The sequence below is a fragment of the Anomaloglossus baeobatrachus genome, chromosome 4 (assembly GCF_048569485.1).
Source record: "Anomaloglossus baeobatrachus isolate aAnoBae1 chromosome 4, aAnoBae1.hap1, whole genome shotgun sequence".
In the NCBI taxonomy this organism is placed as follows: Eukaryota; Metazoa; Chordata; class Amphibia; order Anura; family Aromobatidae; genus Anomaloglossus; species Anomaloglossus baeobatrachus.
The window spans coordinates 260,342,974-260,364,841 of NC_134356.1; the positions used below are offsets into that span (position 1 = coordinate 260,342,974).

General features: G+C 47.5%; 1 long non-coding RNA gene across 3 annotated transcripts in view; it reads left to right on the forward strand.

The window, feature by feature from the left end:
- Nucleotides 1-8,578: 8,578 nt before the first annotated feature.
- LOC142303448 (uncharacterized) overlaps nt 8,579-21,868 on the forward strand; it is a 31,867-nt gene continuing 18,577 nt past the window's right edge. Inside the window, exons 1-2 of one of the 3 annotated variants that reach the window (XR_012753027.1) lie at nt 8,579-9,457; nt 18,412-18,556. This is a non-coding gene — a long non-coding RNA (uncharacterized LOC142303448). Of the gene's footprint in view, nt 9,458-16,152; nt 16,756-18,411; nt 18,557-21,868 lie in introns of those variants that run through there. The other 2 variants (XR_012753026.1, XR_012753028.1) reach the window with 2 other exon arrangements.

Below are 21,868 nucleotides of genomic sequence, written 5' to 3' on the forward strand. Positions count from 1 at the left end.
CATGCATCCAACTACTCCACAGCATGGCTGGCCAGAAAACGTCTAAAAGATGAAAAAATAATGACATGACCCTCTTGTTCACCTGATCTGAACCCCATAGAGAACCTGTGGTCCCTCATAAAATGTGAGATCTACAGGGAGGGAAAACAGTACACATCTCGGAACAGTGTCTGGGAGGCTGTGGTGGCTGCTGCATACAATGTTGACCATAAACAGATCAAGCAACTGACAGTATCTATGGATGGTAGGCTGTTGATTGTCATCATAAAGAAAGGTGGCTATATTGGTCACTAATTTTTGGGGGTTTTGTTTTTGCATGTCAGAAATGTTTATTTCTAAATTTTGTGCAGTAAAGCCTGCTTTACACCTTACGATATAACATACGATATCGTATGCGATATGATCCACCCCCCTCATATGTGCAGCACATTCAATTTGATGACGCACAAACGATTATTTCCCGTCACACGGACTTACCCTTCCATACGACCGCTGTAGGCGGCGAGCATCCACTTCCTGGAGTGGGGAGGGACGTTCGGCGTCACAGCGACGTCACACGGCAGCCGGCCAATAGAAGCAAAGGGGCGGAGATGAGCGGGACGTAAACATCCCGCCTACCTCCTTCCTTCCGCATTGCCAGCGGGAGCCGCGGAACGCAGGTAAGCTGTGTTCATCATTCCCGGGGTGTCACACACTGCGATGTGTGCTGCCTCGGGAAAAATTTGAACAACCTGACGTTCAATTTTTAGTAATTGAACGACGTGCATGCGATCAACGTTTTAACGTTCAATCGCAATCGCACGGAGGTATTACACGCTACAATGTAACTAACGATGCCGGATATCGGATATGCGTCACTTACGACGTGACCCCGCCGACACATCGTTAGATAAATTGTAGCGTGTAAAGCCCGCTTTATATTGGTTTACCTGGTAAAAATAAACAAGTGAGATGGAAATATATTTGGTTTTTATTAAGCTGGCTGATAATTCTGTACAGTAATAGTTACTTGCACAAACAGATATCCTCCTAAGATAGCCAAATGTAAAAAAAAAACACTCCAACGTCCAAAAATATTAAGCTTTGATATTTATGAATCTTTTTGGTTGATTGAGAAAATAGTTGTTGATGAATAAAAAAAAACCCTTTAAAATACAACTTGCCTAATAATTCTGCACACGGTGTATAATCCCATATGAGACTCATTTTAGCTACCAGACTGATTTCAGTTCTGTGTGAGAGACCCTAACCTCTATGATTACAGTCTAATTATCATGCCTATCAATATTTATAATGATTATTGTTATATACAGTCAGTTCCAACTAAGTTACCCAGATCATACAGTATAGTCAAGATAAAGGTTTATAATTCTAACTGGTCCTTTCTTATTAAGGTCAGAAGAGTATAACAGATGGTTATAGAGGAATATATTATACTTACAAGCCAATGGAGAGACGGAAGTCATCTTACCTGGATGTCCAAATGGGTTATGGACATATGGCTCCTTTTTTGGGCCAAGCAATATTTTTGGGCTGATGATGGCTTATCTTATAATTCCTTTAGATACACAGAACATTTACTGAGAGCCATCTATTCCTCATCTATTCCATGAAATATAGAAAATTTGAGGATTTCTACTGTTAACTGGACACAGCACCTGTTTCTCAGCAAGCAGCTAGATTATTTTGGCGGTGTCCTAAAAGTAAAGCAGATGGATACCCATATTTTATTTCTATACCTGCCATACATAGCAGATGATTGTATGCATACAACTGAGCTCTTACCGTCTTCAATTAAGGAAATGTGAGACAATACAACTAGATTGGGAAGATTTGATCACTAAATGACCTATATTATCAAGCTAATCTAAGAACGTTTAACTAGATATTTCCATTACATTGGAAAACTCAACCGACACACTTTGGTTTCTGACGCATACTCCTGTTTTGATTCAATAAAACCTCGTAACTTCTCCAATTTATAGGTCAAGGATGGTTTTTGCGGTGTTTTCCCAAAGCAGTGCATTGTAGTCTGGCATTGCCAAAATACTTATAAGAACTGAAGAATATGTATATTACTATTAATTATTATATCATTTATTATCTATATATATAATTGCCGTATTCTGTCTGTCTGTCTGTCTGTCTTGCTCCAAAATTGTGTCCTTACGGTGACACAAAGCTGATTGGCCGCTGGGCTCACCATGGCCCCGCCCCCCCGCACGGATTGGCCGCTCGCCTAGGCTCCGCTCGCACACGGATTGGCTGGCCGCTCGCCCAGGCTCCGCAGCCCACACGGATTGGCCTCTCGCCCCGGCACGCATTGGCAACTCGGCCACGCCCCGCCCCCCTCACACAATGCACGCTCGCTCTGGCCCCGCCCCCCGCACGCATTCCCCGAACCGACACGGAGCCACGACTCCCAGGTGAGTACTGTACCCCCGGGAGCCCACATCAGCGTACGCCGCCAACCCAGCCGACACATACCCTCGCATTGCTGGGGTTGCCGCCGTATGCTGGTGTGGGCTCCCGTGCGAGCGGGGGACGGGATACGCTGGTAACCATGGTAGCATAGTTACCAGCGCATCAAGGTCCTGCAGCGGCGGAACATACACACGCACACACATAACAACACACACATCAGATCACACTCACTCACACACACATCACATCGCATCCACACACTCACAACATCCTGGGATATCGCTTGCTTCTCGGCGGCGATACTGTGGAGTGACCTTCCAGGACCTGCCGGAGGATCACATGGCCAGAAGCATGTGGTATCTCCGGATGTTGTGATTGTGTGAGCGCGTATGTGCGATACTGTCAGTGTGTGTGTGTGGTGTGTGTGTGAGTGTATGCGATCGGATGTGTGTGAGTGTGCTCTGATGTGTGAGTGTGTGTGTGTGAGTGTATGCGATCGGATCTGTGAGTGTCGGCAGAGGAGCACGGCGTGCTGGGGGAGGCTGGGAGGAGAGAGGCTGATACTGGGGAAGGCTGGGAGGGGGAGGCTGATGCTGGGGGAGGCTGGGAGGAGAGAGGCTGATGCTGGGGTAGGCTGATGCTGGGGTAGGCTGATGCTGAGGGAGGCTGGGAGGGTGTAGGCTGATGCTGGGGGAGGCTGAGAGGAGAGAGGCTGATGCTGGGGTAGGCTGATGCTGGGGTAGGCTGATGCTGGGGGAGGCTGAGAGGAGAGAGTCTGATGCTGGGGGACGCTGGGAGGAGAGAGGCTGATGCTGGGGGAGGCTGATGCTGGGGGAGGCTGGGAGGAGGGAGGCTGATGCTGGAGGAGGCTGGGAGGAGGGAGGCTGATGCTGGGGGAGGCTGGGAGGAGGGAGGCTGATCCTGGGGAAGGCTGAGAGGGGGAGGCTGATGCTGGGGGAGGCTGGGAGGAGAGAGGCTGATGCTGGAGGAGGCTGGGAGTAGAGAGGCTGATCCTGGGGAAGGCTGGGAGGGGGAGGCTGATGCTGGGGGAGGCTGGGAGGAGAGAGGCTGATGCTGGAGGAGGCTGGGAGGAGAGAGGCTGATGCTGGGGGAGGCTGGGAGGAGAGAGGCTGATGCTGGGGGAGGCTGGTAGGCAAGAGGCTGATGCTGGGGGAAGCTGGGAGGGGGAGGCTGATGCTGGGGGAGGCTGGGAGGGGGAGGCTGATGCTGGGGGAGGCTGGGAGGAGGGAGGCTGGGAGGGGGGAGGCTTAGAGAAGAGAGGCTGATGCTGGGGGAGGCTGAGGCTGGGAGGAGAGAGGCTGATGCTGGGGACAGAGAGGCTGATGCTGGGGACAGAGAGGCTGATGCTGGGAGGAGGGAGGCTGATGCTGGGAGGAGAGAGGCTGATGCTGGGAGGAGAGAGGCTGATGCTGGTGCAGCATGGGGGATGGAGCACGATGGGGGTGCGCAGCATTGGGCATGGAGCACGATGGGGAGTGCGCAGCATGGGGGATGGAGCACGTTTGGGAGTGCGCAACATGGCGGATGGAGCAAGATGGGGGGTGCGCAGCATGGGGGATGGAGCATGATGGGAGGTGCACACCTCCCCCCAACACACACACACATACAACACAGCACACACACACTGGGAACCACAAACTCTGCCCTACATAGACACCCACACACACAGACAACGCTGCACACACACAACACCCAACACACAAACACCGCAGCATACATAAATATACGCACATACCGCACAACACACACATTGCACAAAACATACCTCCCCCCAATACACACCACACCCACACAAACCGCGCAACACACACACACACAACGCTACAGACACACAGCGCTCCACAAACAACGCAACACACGCAACACATATACAACAACACTCTCGCCCCCCGCCACACCCAGACAACACCCAGAACATGTACAGCGCCCTACACAAACACTTGGTAACTATAGACAACAACATCTACATATATATATATATATATATATATATATAACAAAAATCATACATTAACTACACAATACGTAAATTCTAGAATACCCGATGCGTAGAATCGGGCCACCTTCTAGTTATTATATATTATTATTATATTTATATTATAATTAATATATTACTTCATCATTAGCAATGCTCCCAAGAAACTCTAAATGTAGAGTATTCTCGAATTTTCTGGCAAATATCAAAATGTAGATTTGCTATAAATTGATCATTTTATGTTAAAATTACTTCTGACAATATTATAATCATACTCTAGAAATTTTGGAATGCTCAATCCACCCCATGTTTAGACTCCATGATTGGCAAACCATATTGTACAATGTCCTAATATAGATACAGCAGTTTTCCGTTACAAATATATGTGTCTGTCAATTAACTCTTATTGAAGAAAACACTTTGCACCCAATTTATCAGTGTTGAAGCCAAAATCCTTTAAAATAAAGTTTTTGGAAAAATGCGAAGCTGTGCAAAAGAAATGCTTTTCATTATGCCTTTTGGCTAGTGCCAACAAAGATAAAGCGTGACAATGTCCGCCCAATAAATTCATTAAGAGTGGAGGCATATGACAGTATACAACACTCGTAAGATGCGCTAAATTCAATAAGTGGCATGCACCTCTTTATGAATTTGGTGCATCTTACTCCTGCACACCCCTAATTAAGATTGGTGTACAAAATGCTAGTCTTAATGAAACAGGGCGTTAACATTCAGTATCTAGTTTATGTATACTATCCCAACACAATATCCTCACACAAAACAGATTTGGCATGCCTCTAGCCATTAGAATTGGGCCCATTAGAGCCTATAGGAATAGAACACATCACCAATCTTCTAAGTAAATAGATTTCTAAAGTTAATATTGACTAGGGATGGGTGAGCACTAAAATGCTCTGGAGCTCCGTCCTTGAGTCGAGCAGGTCAGAGGCTCTGAAAGTGCTCACCTCAAGCAATGAATATAATGGAAGTCCATGATTGCGTAGTCTAGCTCTCCACCCACATACCGCCAGCCATAAAGAAAGCATTTCCGGGGGGAGGGAGGGAATTTTTTTTTCTTTTGACACACTACATCTGAAAACATTGCTTTAACCCAAGTGAAAGCTATTCGGAGACTATGAATGGCTCTCCCTGTGGTGCATGTATACATCATGCAGGGAAGCAAGCCAATGCATTGTGGTCGTCGTTTCATGGATGAAACATCCAAGCACCCACGATTAGGGCCGGGATGAGGAGTAGGCACCCACCTAGAGCGGTATCTCCTACCTCCCTGAGGGGGTTGCACTTTGGAGGAGGGGTAATTGACATAGCTGAATGCCTGTGACCTCCTGGCGCCATTATATGGCTATAGTCATTCAGCGCACTCACAGCCGCTGCACAGGCATGGAGGTGAGCGAAGTCAGTCAGGGACACTGCTCACCCTTCTCTCTGCCTGTGCCATGTCATAGCTTCCTCCCTGCACTCAATTATATATGCATCCATCAGACACAAATACAATTGCTGTTAGTGCCGCCAGCAGAGGAGTTGTAAGCAGGTCTCTGCCCCACCGGGAAATCCAGCAAAATACAGGCCTTTCTTGGCCTTCACTCTGCTGGAGACAGCACATGCAGGGGATGTCGGCTGGCACAATGCAGTGATATCATCATGCCATTCAGAGCCCCCTAGTAAACAGGATTGAAGAGGAAATGGAGCTACGCTGGACTGAGAACCTGGATTAAGTGAATATAAGATTTTTTTATTTCTCTTTGCCACTGAATGGCGGGGCTTTGCAATAGGGGCTGACTATTGAGAAATGTGGGGCTTGCTGTGTAGACATATGTAGGACTGGCTTTAGGGACATACATTGGATGGGCTGTGGAGACATGTGGGACTCGCTGCGAGGACGGACATGGGGTGGGTTGTGGGGACAAAAGAGAGGCTGGCTATGGGGACATAGAGGGGATGGCTGTGGTGGCATACATGGTGCTGCCTGTGAGGATGTACAGGGGACTGGCTGTGGGGACATAACTGGAGCTGGCTGTGGGGACAAATGTGGGGCAGGCTGTGAGGACATAAGAGGCACTGGCTGTGTTGACATAAGAAGGTTGGCTGTGGGGACATGGGAGGGACTGACTGTGGGGACATACATGGGTCTGGCTGTGGGGACATAAGAAGGGTTGACTATGGAGACAAACATGGGGCAAGCTCTGGGAACATAAGAAGGGCTGGCTGTGGGGGACATATGAGTGGCTGGCTGTGATGACATAAGTTGGGCAGGCTGTGGTGACATACGTTGGGCAAGCCGTGTGACATATGAGGGGCTTGCTGTGCAACAGACTGTGGGGACATAAGTGGGTCTGACTGTGGTGACATACATAGGGCTGACTGGGGTGACATATATGTGGGACTGGCTGTGGGGACATTACAAGAGGGGCTGGCTCTGGGGCAGACTGTAAGGACATACGTGCGGCTGGCTGTGGTAACATACATGGGGCTGGTTGTGGTGACATAAGTGGGGCTGGCTGTGGGGGCATTACAAGAGGGGCTGGCTGTGTGGACATCATATTATATGGTAAACTGTGGGAAACATTATACTGGGAACTGTGCTGGACATTATACCTTGGCTATGGGACATCATACTGTATAGGGGTACTTGGGGGACATCATAATGTATAGGGGACTTTGGGAGACATTATACTGGGGACTGTGGAGACATAATACTGTTAAGGGGCTGTGATGACCATACCATATTGGGGCTGTTGAAGACATTGCATTATATAGGGGGCTGTGGTGACCATATTATATAGGGGCTGTGGTGACCATATTGTATAGTTGGCTGTGGTGGACGTCATACTGTATATTGGGGGCTGTAGTGGACATAATACTTCATGTGGGGCTATAGTGGACATCATAATGTATAATGGGGGCTGTTGTGGATATCATACGGTATGAACGCCTGTGGTGATCATCATACCATATAGGGGGACAGTATGGGGAGAGAGTTACAATTTGGAGAAGACATGGAAGTGAACAGTATGATGGCATAATGTGAAAACGGGCACAGAATGGATATGGAGTGAGGCAGTGTGAAAAGGAGGCACAGTATGGAGAGAGGTTAGCATGGTGGTAGACAGTGTGGTGGTGTTGTGATATAGAGCGTGTAAGGGAAAAAAGTGGAGAGAAGACAGCCATGGTATAGGCCGTGGTTTTTAAGGGTGGACACTGTAGTGGTTTTAGCTGATAATGGCAGACAGTGTGGTGGGTATAGCTGAAAATGTCAGACAATGTAGTGATTATAGCTGATAATGGCATATACCATGAGAGGCTTATTTAGGGCATAATATGAACATATATTGTTTTTCTGAGGGCATTTTAATAACACTCTTATTTTTAAGGCCACCATGTCTGGATGTGCTGCAGACCAGAGAAAAGGGATGTCTGCAGAGAAGAGTTGTGGATGTGAAAAGTCATCATGGCATCTGGACAACATGGAGAGAAAAAGAAAGAAACAACTCACTCAGAGAAGATGTCCTCTATAAGGTAACGAGATGCAAATATTTACTTGTTGATACTGACTACATTTCATCAGTACTCTGGTTCATGTATGGTCCGCAGTTGTATTACTTATAACAATAAATCCCAGAATCTTTGTACTATTTTTAAGGACATACTGAGAGTTGTAGGTTCAACAAATAATAATGTATATGGGACTTATTTGACATTACAATTGATTGCTGTATTTTGATTGCTGTAATAAGCTTGGTGATGTATTCATGTATTTACGGTGGTTCTGGTGACATACACTTGTACTGTTGTATTTATTTACTGCTGGTGGTTCTCGTGATGTATTCATGTGCCCATTGAGGTTCTGGTGATGCATTTGTAATGCCCCTGTAAACGGGTCGTTACAGGGTATTAAATGTTACCCCATTTTTCCCGGGCAGGAGGAAGAAGAGTCCCCACAACACACACTCACATCACACTGGCAGGAAGGAGTTAATAGCTTTTGCAGCATGAAGTTTTGAGTCCATGACTCATCCTGTCTCGTTAATGAGCAGGTGGCTGGACACAGGCAGGTCCCCATGACAACCAAGGGGAGGGGGGCCTGAATAGGAGTGAGTTTAGTACAGAACACACAGAAAGTTTGTCAGAACATCAGAGGCTGTAGCAGAGTGCAGACTTACACAGGACAGCTCCCTGCTGAGGAGATGCCACGAGACCAGGGCTGATAACACCTAGAGGAAGGGAATGGAGCTGAGGACTGGGGATCCCTGGAGAAAGTTATACCCGGTGGCGGTTGGTGTGTGTCCACTACTGGAAGAGAGACAGACAGAATGGTGGCATACTCGGGGACATGACCAAGGTAAGGAAGGCTGAAAAACGACCACCTTTGAACAAGAAACATAAAACGTCAAGACTGGGCCAACAAATATCTTAAGAGTACGACTGATTTTTCAAAGGCTTTATGGACTGATGAAATGAGAGTGACTCTTGATGGGCCAGATGGATGAGCCAGAGGCTGGATCAGTAAAGGGCAGAGAGCTCCACTCTGACTCAGACGCCAGCAAGGTGGAGGTGGGGTACTGGTATGGGCTGGTATCATCAAAGATGAACTTGTGGGACCTTTTTGGGTTGAAGATGGAGTGAAGCCCAACTCCCAGACCTACTGCCAGTTTTTGGAAGACAACTTCTTCAAGCAGTGGTACAGGAAGAAGTCGGAATCGCTCAATAAAAACATGATTTTCATGCAGGACAATGCTCCATCACATGCATCCAACTACTCCACAGCATGGCTGGCCAGAAAACGTCTAAAAGATGAAAAAATAATGACATGGCCCTCTTGTTCACCTGATCTGAACCCCATAGAGAACCTGTGGTCCCTCATAAAATGTGAGATCTACAGGGAGGGAAAACAGTACACATCTCGGAACAGTGTCTGGGAGGCTGTGGTGGCTGCTGCATACAATGTTGACCATAAACAGATCAAGCAACTGACAGTATCTATGGATGGTAGGCTGTTGATTGTCATCATAAAGAAAGGTGGCTATATTGGTCACTAATTTTTGGGGGTTTTGTTTTTGCATGTCAGAAATGTTTATTTCTAAATTTTGTGCAGTAAAGCCTGCTTTACACCTTACGATATAACATACGATATCGTATGCGATATGATCCACCCCCCTCGTATGTGCAGCACATTCAATTTGATGACGCACAAACGATTATTTCCCGCCACATGGACTTACCCTTCCATACGACCGCTGTAGGCGGCGAGCATCCACTTCCTGGAGTGGGGAGGGACGTTCGGCGTCACAGCGACGTCACACGGCAGCCGGCCAATAGAAGCAAAGGGGCGGAGATGAGCGGGACGTAAACATCCCGCCTACCTCCTTCCTTCCGCATTGCCAGCGGGAGCCGCGGAACGCAGGTAAGCTGTGTTCATCATTCCCGGGGTGTCACACACTGCGATGTGTGCTGCCTCGGGAAAAATTTGAACAACCTGACGTTCAATTTTTAGTAATTGAACGACGTGCATGCGATCAACGTTTTAACGTTCAATCGCAATCGCACGGAGGTATTACACGCTACAATGTAACTAACGATGCCGGATATCGGATATGCGTCACTTACGACGTGACCCCGCCGACACATCGTTAGATAAATTGTAGCGTGTAAAGCCCGCTTTATATTGGTTTACCTGGTAAAAATAAACAAGTGAGATGGAAATATATTTGGTTTTTATTAAGCTGGCTGATAATTCTGTACAGTAATAGTTACTTGCACAAACAGATATCCTCCTAAGATAGCCAAATGTAAAAAAAAAACACTCCAACGTCCAAAAATATTAAGCTTTGATATTTATGAATCTTTTTGGTTGATTGAGAACATAGTTGTTGATGAATAAAAAAAAACCCTTTAAAATACAACTTGCCTAATAATTCTGCACACGGTGTATAATCCCATATGAGACTCATTTTAGCTACCAGACTGATTTCAGTTCTGTGTGAGAGACCCTAACCTCTATGATTACAGTCTAATTATCATGCCTATCAATATTTATAATGATTATTGTTATATACAGTCAGTTATTATTATTATTATTATTATTTATTATTATAGCGCCATTTATTCCATGGCGCTTTACAAGTGAAAGAGGGTATACGTACAACAATCATTAACAGTACAAGACAGACTGGTATAGGAGGAGAGAGGACCCTGCCCGCGAGGGCTCACAGTCTACAGGGAATGGGTGATGGTACAATAGGTGAGGACAGAGCTGGTTGCGCAGTGGTCTACTGGGCTGAAGGCTATTGTAGGTTGTAGGCTTGTTGGAAGAGGTGGGTCTTGAGGTTCCTCTTGAAGCTTTCCACGGTCGTGGAGAGTCTGATGTGCTGAGGTAGAGCGTTCCAGAGTATGGGGGATGCACGGGAGAAATCTTGTACACGATTGTGGGAAGAGGAGATAAGAGAGGAGCAGAGAAGGAGATCTTGTGAGGATCTAAGGTTGCGTGCAGGTAGGTACCGGGAGACTAGGTCACAGATGTAGGGAGGAGACAGGTTGTGCATGGCTTTGTATGTCATGGTTAATGTTTTGAACTGGAGTCGTTGGGCGATGGGAAGCCAGTGAAGGGATTGGCAGAGTGGCGAGGCTGGGGAGTAGCGAGGGGAGAGGTGGATTAAGCGGGCTGCAGAGTTTAGGATAGATTGGAGGGGTGCAAGAGTGTTGGAAGGGAGGCCAGAGAGCAGGAGGTTGCAGTAGTCGAGGCGGGAGATGATGAGGGCATGCACTAATGTTTTTGCAGATTCTTGGTTAAGAAAAGCACGGATCCGGGAGATATTTTTGAGTTGTAATCGGCATGAGGTGAAGAGGGCTTGGATGTGTGGCTTGAAGGATAGAGCAGAGTCGAGGGTCACTCCAAGGCAACGAGCTTGTGAGACTGGGGAGAGTGAGCAACCATCAAGTGTGATGGAAAGGCTTGTTGGAGGAGATGAGTGAGGAGGAGGAAAGACAATAAACTCTGTTTTGTCCATGTTAAGTTTTAGGAATCGCGCCGAGAAGAAGGATGAAATAGCAGACAGACATTGTGGAATTTTGGTTAGTAGGGAGGTAATGTCAGGTCCAGAGAGGTAGATCTGTGTGTCATCGGCATAGAGATGATACTGGAAGCCGTGGGACTCTATGAGCTGTCCCAAGCCGAAGGTATAGATGGAGAACAGCAGGGGTCCAAGAACTGAGCCTTGGGGGACACCGACAGATAGGGGGCGAGATGAGGAAGTGGTTCCTCAGTGGTTCCTCAGTGGTTCCTCAGTTCCAACTAAGTTACCCAGATCATACAGTATAGTCAAGATAAAGGTTTATAATTCTAACTGGTCCTTTCTTATTAAGGTCAGAAGAGTATAACAGATGGTTATAGAGGAATATATTATACTTACAAGCCAATGGAGAGACGGAAGTCATCTTACCTGGATGTCCAAATGGGTTATGGACATATGGCTCCTTTTTTGGGCCAAGCAATATTTTTGGGCTGATGATGGCTTATCTTATAATTCCTTTAGATACACAGAACATTTACTGAGAGCCATCTATTCCTCATCTATTCCATGAAATATAGAAAATATGAGGATTTCTACTGTTAACTGGACACAGCACCTGTTTCTCAGCAAGCAGCTAGATTATTTTGGCGGTGTCCTAAAAGTAAAGCAGATGGATACCCATATTTTATTTCTATACCTGCCATACATAGCAGATGATTGTATGCATACAACTGAGCTCTTACCGTCTTCAATTAAGGAAATGTGAGACAATACAACTAGATTGGGAAGATTTGATCACTAAATGACCTATATTATCAAGCTAATCTAAGAACGTTTAACTAGATATTTCCATTACATTGGAAAACTCAACCGACACACTTTGGTTTCTGACGCATACTCCTGTTTTGATTCAATAAAACCTCGTAACTTCTCCAATTTATAGGTCAAGGATGGTTTTTGCGGTGTTTTCCCAAAGCAGTGCATTGTAGTCTGGCATTGCCAAAATACTTATAAGAACTGAAGAATATGTATATTACTATTAATTATTATATCATTTATTATCTATATATATAATTGCCGTATTCTGTCTGTCTGTCTGTCTGTCTGTCTTGCTCCAAAATTGTGTCCTTACGGTGACACAAAGCTGATTGGCCGCTGGGCTCACCATGGCCCCGCCCCCCCGCACGGATTGGCCGCTCGCCCAGGCTCCGCCCGCACATGGATTGGCTGGCCGCTCGCCCAGGCTCCGCAGCCCACACGGATTGGCCTCTCGCCCCGGCACGCATTGGCAACTCGGCCACGCCCCGCCCCCCTCACACAATGCACGCTCGCTCTGGCCCCGCCCCCCGCACGCATTCCCCGAACCGACACGGAGCCACGACTCCCAGGTGAGTACTGTACCCCCGGGAGCCCACATCAGCGTACGCCGCCAACCCAGCCGACACATACCCTCGCATTGCTGGGGTTGCCGCCGTATGCTGGTGTGGGCTCCCGTGCGAGCGGGGGACGGGATACGCTGGTAACCATGGTAGCATAGTTACCAGCGCATCAAGGTCCTGCAGCGGCGGAACATACACACGCACACACATAACAACACACACATCAGATCACACTCACTCACACACACATCACATCGCATCCACACACTCACAACATCCTGGGATATCGCTTGCTTCTCGGCGGCGATACTGTGGAGTGTCCTTCCAGGACCTGCCGGAGGATCACATGGCTGGAAGCATGTGGTATCTCCGGATGTTGTGATTGTGTGAGCGCGTATGTGCGATACTGTAAGTGTGTGTGTGTGGTGTGTGTGTGAGTGTATGCGATCGGATGTGTGTGAGTGTGTTCTGATGTGTGAGTGTGTGTGTGTGAGTGTATGCGATCGGATCTGTGAGTGTCGGCAGAGGAGCACGGTGTGCTGGGGGAGGCTGGGAGGAGAGAGGCTGATACTGGGGAAGGCTGGGAGGGGGAGGCTGATGCTGGGGGAGGCTGGGAGGAGAGAGGCTGATGCTGGGGTAGGCTGATGCTGGGGTAGGCTGATGCTGGGGGAGGCTGGGAGGGTGTAGGCTGATGCTGGGGGAGGCTGAGAGGAGAGAGGCTGATGCTGGGGTAGGCTGATGCTGGGGTAGGCTGATGCTGGGGGAGGCTGGGAGGGGGAGGATGATTCTGGGGGAGGCTGGGAGGGTGTAGGCTGATGCTGGGGGAGGCTGAGAGGAGAGAGTCTGATGCTGGGGGACGCTGGGAGGAGAGAGGCTGATGCTGGGGGAGGCTGATGCTGGGGGAGGCTGGGAGGAGGGAGGCTGATGCTGGAGGAGGCTGGGAGGAGGGAGGCTGATGCTGGGGGAGGCTGGGAGGAGGGACGCTGATGCTGGAGGAGGCTGGGAGTAGAGAGGCTGATCCTGGGGAAGGCTGGGAGGGGGAGGCTGATGCTGGGGGAGGCTGGGAGGAGAGAGGCTGATGCTGGAGGAGGCTGGGAGGAGAGAGGCTGATGCTGGGGGAGGCTGGGAGGAGAGAGGCTGATGCTGGGGGAGGCTGGTAGGCAAGAGGCTGATGCTGGGGGAAGCTGGGAGGGGGAGGCTGATGCTGGGGGAGGCTGGGAGGGGGAGGCTGATGCTGGGGGAGGCTGGGAGGAGGGAGGCTGGGAGGGGGGAGGCTGAGAGAAGAGAGGCTGATGCTGGGGGAGGCTGAGGCTGGGAGGAGAGAGGCTGATGCTGGGGACAGAGAGGCTGATGCTGGGGACAGAGAGGCTGATGCTGGGAGGAGGGAGGCTGATGCTGGGAGGAGAGAGGCTGATGCTGGGGGCAGAGAGGCTGATGCTGGTGCAGCATGGGGGATGGAGCACGATGGGGGGTGCGCAGCATTGGGCATGGAGCACGATGGGGAGTGCGCAGCATGGGGGATGGAGCACGTTTGGGAGTGCGCAGCATGGCGGATGGAGCACGTTTGGGAGTGTGCAGCATGGCGGATGGAGCATGTTTGGGAGTGCACAGCATGGCGGATGGAGCACGTTTGGGAGTGCGCAGCATGGCGGATGGACCACGTTTGGGAGTGCGCAGCATGGCGGATGGAGCACGTTTGGGAGTGCGCAGCATGGCGGATGGAGCACGTTTGGGAGTGCGCAGCATGGCGGATGGAGCAAGATGGGGGGTGCGCAGCATGGGGGATGGAGCATGATGGGAGGTGCACACCTCCCCCCAACACACACACACATACAACACAGCACACACACACTGGGAACCACAAACTCCGCCCTACATAGACACCCACACACACAGACAACGCTGCACACACACAACACCCAACACACAAACACCGCAGCATACATAAATATACGCACATACCGCACAACACACACATTGCACAAAACATACCTCCCCCCAAAACACACCACACCCACACAAACCGCGCAACACACACACACACAACGCTACAGACACACAGCGCTCCACAAACAACGCAACACACGCAACACACATACAACAACACTCTCGCCCCCCGCCACACCCAGACAACACCCAGAACATGTACAGCACCCTACACAAACACTTGGTAACTACAGACAACAACATCTACATATATATATATATATATAACAAAAATCATACATTAACTACACAATACGTAAATTCTAGAATACCCGATGCGTAGAATCGGGCCACCTTCTAGTTATTATATATTATTATTATATTTATATTATAATTAATATATTACTTCATCATTAGAAATGCTCCCAAGAAACTCTAAATGTAGAGTATTCTCGAATTTTCTGGCAAATATCAAAATGTAGATTTGCTATAAATTGATCATTTTATGTTAAAATTACTTCTGACAATATTATAATCATACTCTAGAAATTTTGGAATGCTCAATCCACCCCATGTTTAGACTCCATGATTGGCAAACCATATTGTACAATGTCCTAATATAGATACAGCAGTTTTCCGTTACAAATATATGTGTCTGTCAATTAACTCTTATTGAAGAAAACACTTTGCACCCAATTTATCAGTGTTGAAGCCAAAATCCTTTAAAATAAAGTTTTTGGAAAAATGCGAAGCTGTGCAAAAGAAATGCTTTTCATTATGCCTTTTGGCTAGTGCCAACAAAGATAAAGCGTGACAATGTCCGCCCAATAAATTCATTAAGAGTGGAGGCATATGACAGTATACAACACTCGTAAGATGCGCTAAATTCAATAAGTGGCATGCACCTCTTTATGAATTTGGTGCATCTTACTCCTGCACACCCCTAATTAAGATTGGTGTACAAAATGCTAGTCTTAATGAAACAGGGCGTTAACATTCAGTATCTAGTTTATGTATACTATCCCAACACAATATCCTCACACAAAACAGATTTGGCATGCCTCTAGCCATTAGAATTGGGCCCATTAGAGCCTATAGGAATAGAACACATCACCAATCTTCTAAGTAAATAGATTTCTAAAGTTAATATTGACTAGGGATGGGTGAGCACTAAAATGCTCTGGAGCTCCGTCCTTGAGTCGAGCAGGTCAGAGGCTCTGAAAGTGCTCACCTCAAGCAATGAATATAATGGAAGTCCATGATTGCGTAGTCTAGCTCTCCACCCACATACCGCCAGCCATAAAGAAAGCATTTCCGGGGGGAGGGAGGGAATTTTTTTTTCTTTTGACACACTACATCTGAAAACATTGCTTTAACCCAAGTGAAAGCTATTCGGAGACTATGAATGGCTCTCCCTGTGGTGCATGTATACATCATGCAGGGAAGCAAGCCAATGCATTGTGGTCGTCGTTTCATGGATGAAACATCCAAGCACCCACGATTAGGGCCGGGATGAGGAGTAGGCACCCACCTAGAGCGGTATCTCCTACCTCCCTGAGGGGGTTGCACTTTGGAGGAGGGGTAATTGACATAGCTGAATGCCTGTGACCTCCTGGCGCCATTATATGGCTATAGTCATTCAGCGCACTCACAGCCGCTGCACAGGCATGGAGGTGAGCGAAGTCAGTCAGGGACACTGCTCACCCTTCTCTCTGCCTGTGCCATGTCATAGCTTCCTCCCTGCACTCAATTATATATGCATCCATCAGACACAAATACAATTGCTGTTAGTGCCGCCAGCAGAGGAGTTGTAAGCAGGTCTCTGCCCCACCGGGAAATCCAGCAAAATACAGGCCTTTCTTGGCCTTCACTCTGCTGGAGACAGCACATGCAGGGGATGTCGGCTGGCACAATGCAGTGATATCATCATGCCATTCAGAGCCCCCTAGTAAACAGGATTGAAGAGGAAATGGAGCTACGCTGGACTGAGAACCTGGATTAAGTGAATATAAGATTTTTTTATTTCTCTTTGCCACTGAATGGCGGGGCTTTGCAATAGGGGCTGACTATTGAGAAATGTGGGGCTTGCTGTGTAGACATATGTAGGACTGGCTTTAGGGACATACATTGGATGGGCTGTGGAGACATGTGGGACTCGCTGCGAGGACGGACATGGGGTGGGTTGTGGGGACAAAAGAGAGGCTGGCTATGGGGACATAGAGGGGATGGCTGTGGTGGCATACATGGTGCTGCCTGTGAGGATGTACAGGGGACTGGCTGTGGGGACATAACTGGAGCTGGCTGTGGGGACAAATGTGGGGCAGGCTGTGAGGACATAAGAGGCACTGGCTGTGTTGACATAAGAAGGTTGGCTGTGGGGACATGGGAGGGACTGACTGTGGGGACATACATGGGTCTGGCTGTGGGGACATAAGAAGGGTTGACTATGGAGACAAACATGGGGCAAGCTCTGGGAACATAAGAAGGGCTGGCTGTGGGGGACATATGAGTGGCTGGCTGTGATGACATAAGTTGGGCAGGCTGTGGTGACATACGTTGGGCAAGCCGTGTGACATATGAGGGGCTTGCTGTGCAACAGACTGTGGGGACATAAGTGGGTCTGACTGTGGTGACATACATAGGGCTGACTGGGGTGACATATATGTGGGACTGGCTGTGGGGACATTACAAGAGGGGCTGGCTCTGGGGCAGACTGTAAGGACATACGTGCGGCTGGCTGTGGTAACATACATGGGGCTGGTTGTGGTGACATAAGTGGGGCTGGCTGTGGGGGCATTACAAGAGGGGCTGGCTGTGTGGACATCATATTATATGGTAAACTGTGGGAAACATTATACTGGGAACTGTGCTGGACATTATACCTTGGCTATGGGACATCATACTGTATAGGGGTACTTGGGGGACATCATAATGTATAGGGGACTTTGGGAGACATTATACTGGGGACTGTGGAGACATAATACTGTTAAGGGGCTGTGATGACCATACCATATTGGGGCTGTTGAAGACATTGCATTATATAGGGGGCTGTGGTGACCATATTATATAGGGGCTGTGGTGACCATATTGTATAGTTGGCTGTGGTGGACGTCATACTGTATATTGGGGGCTGTAGTGGACATAATACTTCATGTGGGGCTATAGTGGACATCATAATGTATAATGGGGGCTGTTGTGGATATCATACGGTATGAACGCCTGTGGTGATCATCATACCATATAGGGGGACAGTATGGGGAGAGAGTTACAATTTGGAGAAGACATGGAAGTGAACAGTATGATGGCATAATGTGAAAACGGGCACAGAATGGATATGGAGTGAGGCAGTGTGAAAAGGAGGCACAGTATGGAGAGAGGTTAGCATGGTGGTAGACAGTGTGGTGGTGTTGTGATATAGAGCGTGTAAGGGAAAAAAGTGGAGAGAAGACAGCCATGGTATAGGCCGTGGTTTTTAAGGGTGGACACTGTAGTGGTTTTAGCTGATAATGGCAGACAGTGTGGTGGGTATAGCTGAAAATGTCAGACAATGTAGTGATTATAGCTGATAATGGCATATACCATGAGAGGCTTATTTAGGGCATAATATGAACATATATTGTTTTTCTGAGGGCATTTTAATAACACTCTTATTTTTAAGGCCACCATGTCTGGATGTGCTGCAGACCAGAGAAAAGGGATGTCTGCAGAGAAGAGTTGTGGATGTGAAAAGTCATCATGGCATCTGGACAACATGGAGAGAAAAAGAAAGAAACAACTCACTCAGAGAAGATGTCCTCTATAAGGTAACGAGATGCAAATATTTACTTGTTGATACTGACTACATTTCATCAGTACTCTGGTTCATGTATGGTCCGCAGTTGTATTACTTATAACAATAAATCCCAGAATCTTTGTACTATTTTTAAGGACATACTGAGAGTTGTAGGTTCAACAAATAATAATGTATATGGGACTTATTTGACATTACAATTGATTGCTGTATTTTGATTGCTGTAATAAGCTTGGTGATGTATTCATGTATTTACGGTGGTTCTGGTGACATACACTTGTACTGTTGTATTTATTTACTGCTGGTGGTTCTCGTGATGTATTCATGTGCCCATTGAGGTTCTGGTGATGCATTTGTAATGCCCCTGTAAACGGGTCGTTACAGGGTATTAAATGTTACCCCATTTTTCCCGGGCAGGAGGAAGAAGAGTCCCCACAACACACACTCACATCACACTGGCAGGAAGGAGTTAATAGCTTTTGCAGCATGAAGTTTTGAGTCCATGACTCATCCTGTCTCGTTAATGAGCAGGTGGCTGGACACAGGCAGGTCCCCATGACAACCAAGGGGAGGGGGGCCTGAATAGGAGTGAGTTTAGTACAGAACACACAGAAAGTTTGTCAGAACATCAGAGGCTGTAGCAGAGTGCAGACTTACACAGGACAGCTCCCTGCTGAGGAGATGCCACGAGACCAGGGCTGATAACACCTAGAGGAAGGGAATGGAGCTGAGGACTGGGGATCCCTGGAGAAAGTTATACCCGGTGGCGGTTGGTGTGTGTCCACTACTGGAAGAGAGACAGACAGAATGGTGGCGGGTCCCCAAGATGCTCCATGCCACGGGGATAGCATTATCGCACCGAAAGAGAGAGGGACCCCAAGATCACTCCACCGGCCCCTTCCTCCTACCTGCCCGGGACCGACCAAAGGCTACAGGCGGCAAGGACCAGCACCCGGGTGTGATGTGGAACGGACTTTAAATAAAGAATAACTGGAACTGCACTCCGTGACTGCTGTGAGTAATGCCGCCGCCCTGTGCTCCGGGTGTCCCTGAGGACTGTTGCCCTGGGTCTCATAAACCTCCTGGGGCCACCCCGCTCCACCCATGGGGAGCGATTCCATCCGGCTGCCCGTAACACCTGCCCCGGAGAGAGACTGTGCAGCGGCGGCTGAACACCTGGCCGCAAACCACGGGTGGTGCTGCAAGCATCCCCCGTCCCCGTCCCGTACCGTTTCCTGGGGGAGAGTGATGGCAAGCTCTCCAGGAACCCCGTTACCCTCCTTCCATCCCCCTTGTAACACCGGACTGACGGTTGGACTTTCCTTTTATTGAAACCCGCCGGGGGGTCACGGAAGCTGGGTCGGGCCACTCACAGCCTGACCCCGAATACCACCGGCCCGGTGACCATGCGAGCCCTGCAAGCCCCGACACGGGCGTTTCACATTAATGTACTGATAGTGGTTCTGGTGATGTGTTCATGTACTGATGGTGGTTCTGGTGATGTATAGATGTACTGATGATGGTACTAGTGTTGTATTTATTAACTGATGGTGCTTCTCGTATTGTATTCATGTACTGGTTGAGGTTTGGGGCCGTATTCATGTACTGATGATGGTTCTAGCTACCTATTTATTTACCGATTGTGGTTCTGGTGCTTTATTTATATACTATTGATGATACTATTGATGAATACATCATCAGAAATACCATTAGTACAGGAATCCAACACAAAACCACCATCAGTACATGAAAAGCATCACCAAACCACAATCACTACAGGAATATGGAACTAGAACCAAGATAGAGCAACAGAATCACCATCGATTTGATTAAAAACAATATTTGTCGAATAACGAACATAAAAAATTCATACGTTTCCCTTTATCTTTAATGCTGAACACCTTAATTGAAAGCAATTGGCCCCCATTATAAATCATTTATATTAGTTTCCATAACTGACCTTGGGTCTGATATTATAATATAAGACATCAGCAATGGATATTGCTATTTGTCCCTTGTATTGTGCAAATGGTTCTAAAACAATGAATTATTGTGTATATATACAGTAATTTTGAAAATGCACCTCCTATAGATCCTCACCGATAAAGTACATCACTTTTGATTACTTTTGCTGGTATTCTTGGGTGAAAAAGGTAACAATTCTACCCATCATAGAGGCAAGGAGGTGCATTAGCGGTCCTTTTAACTTTGTCTCTGATCCATTCTATTACTTGGGGGCTGAGTGTTCCTCAGGGAATGGTGGGGCACCATCAGCTTTGTCTGCCTAGGGCACCAAAACACCTTGTCCCAGCCCTGCCTGTGATGCTCGGCCGAGCTACACAAGTACTTGAGCACCGCAATGTTCAATTAAATAACGAGCAATCCTGAGCATGCTCACTCATCACTACTATTAACATGAATTTCCAGATGTTGGTAACATCCCATCCAATCGATACAAGTAAACAAATCAAACCACAGATGTCCATAAATTATGTATAATATTGAGAATTTACACAAGAAAAAAAGCATGCTTAGTGAAATTTAATTTTCACTTCGTAGAAAAGCAATTGTTGGTGGTGTTAGCTTCAAGACGCCTCCTGAATGGAGAAACTAATCACATGCATTGCTCAGGTGGGATTTTGGTCCATTCTCCCACACAAACATTCTTCAAATCCTGAAGGTTTGGTGAGCTCCTTCTATAAACACTGAGCTTTAGTTCCATAAATTTTCTATAAGATTTGGGTCAGGTGATTGGCTGGGCCATTTTAGCAGTTTATTATTTTTTTTTTAAAACCAATTGAGAATTTCTGTGGCTGCATGTTAGGGATCATTGGCTTTCTGAAATGTCCACCCTTGTTTTATCTTCACCATCCTGGTAGATGGCAGCACATTTTTACCAAGAATGTTTCAGAGCACTTGTACATTCATCCTTCCTTCAATTAAATGATGTTTCAAGTGCCGTATGCTGGAAAAGCCCCACAGCGCGATGTTCCCACCTCCAGACTTTACTGATGGTATAGTGTTTTTGGAGTGGAAATCTTTGGAATTATGTTTCTTGGTAACCGCAAAATTGCATTAACATGCAAAAAGAGGCGATGAAAACATAAACCTACCTGCATTTGTATAATTAAAAACATCAGCTCAAGATGCAAACAATTAGTCCTTACAAAGCCCCAGATGCCAAAAAATGAGAACACTTTAGCTCTCAAAAAATGGCAAAAAAATTGCATATCTCTTTTTTTGACAAATGTCTGCATTTTTTTTTCACCATTTAGATAAAAGTAAAACTATACATGTTTGGTATCTGCAAACACGTACTGACCTG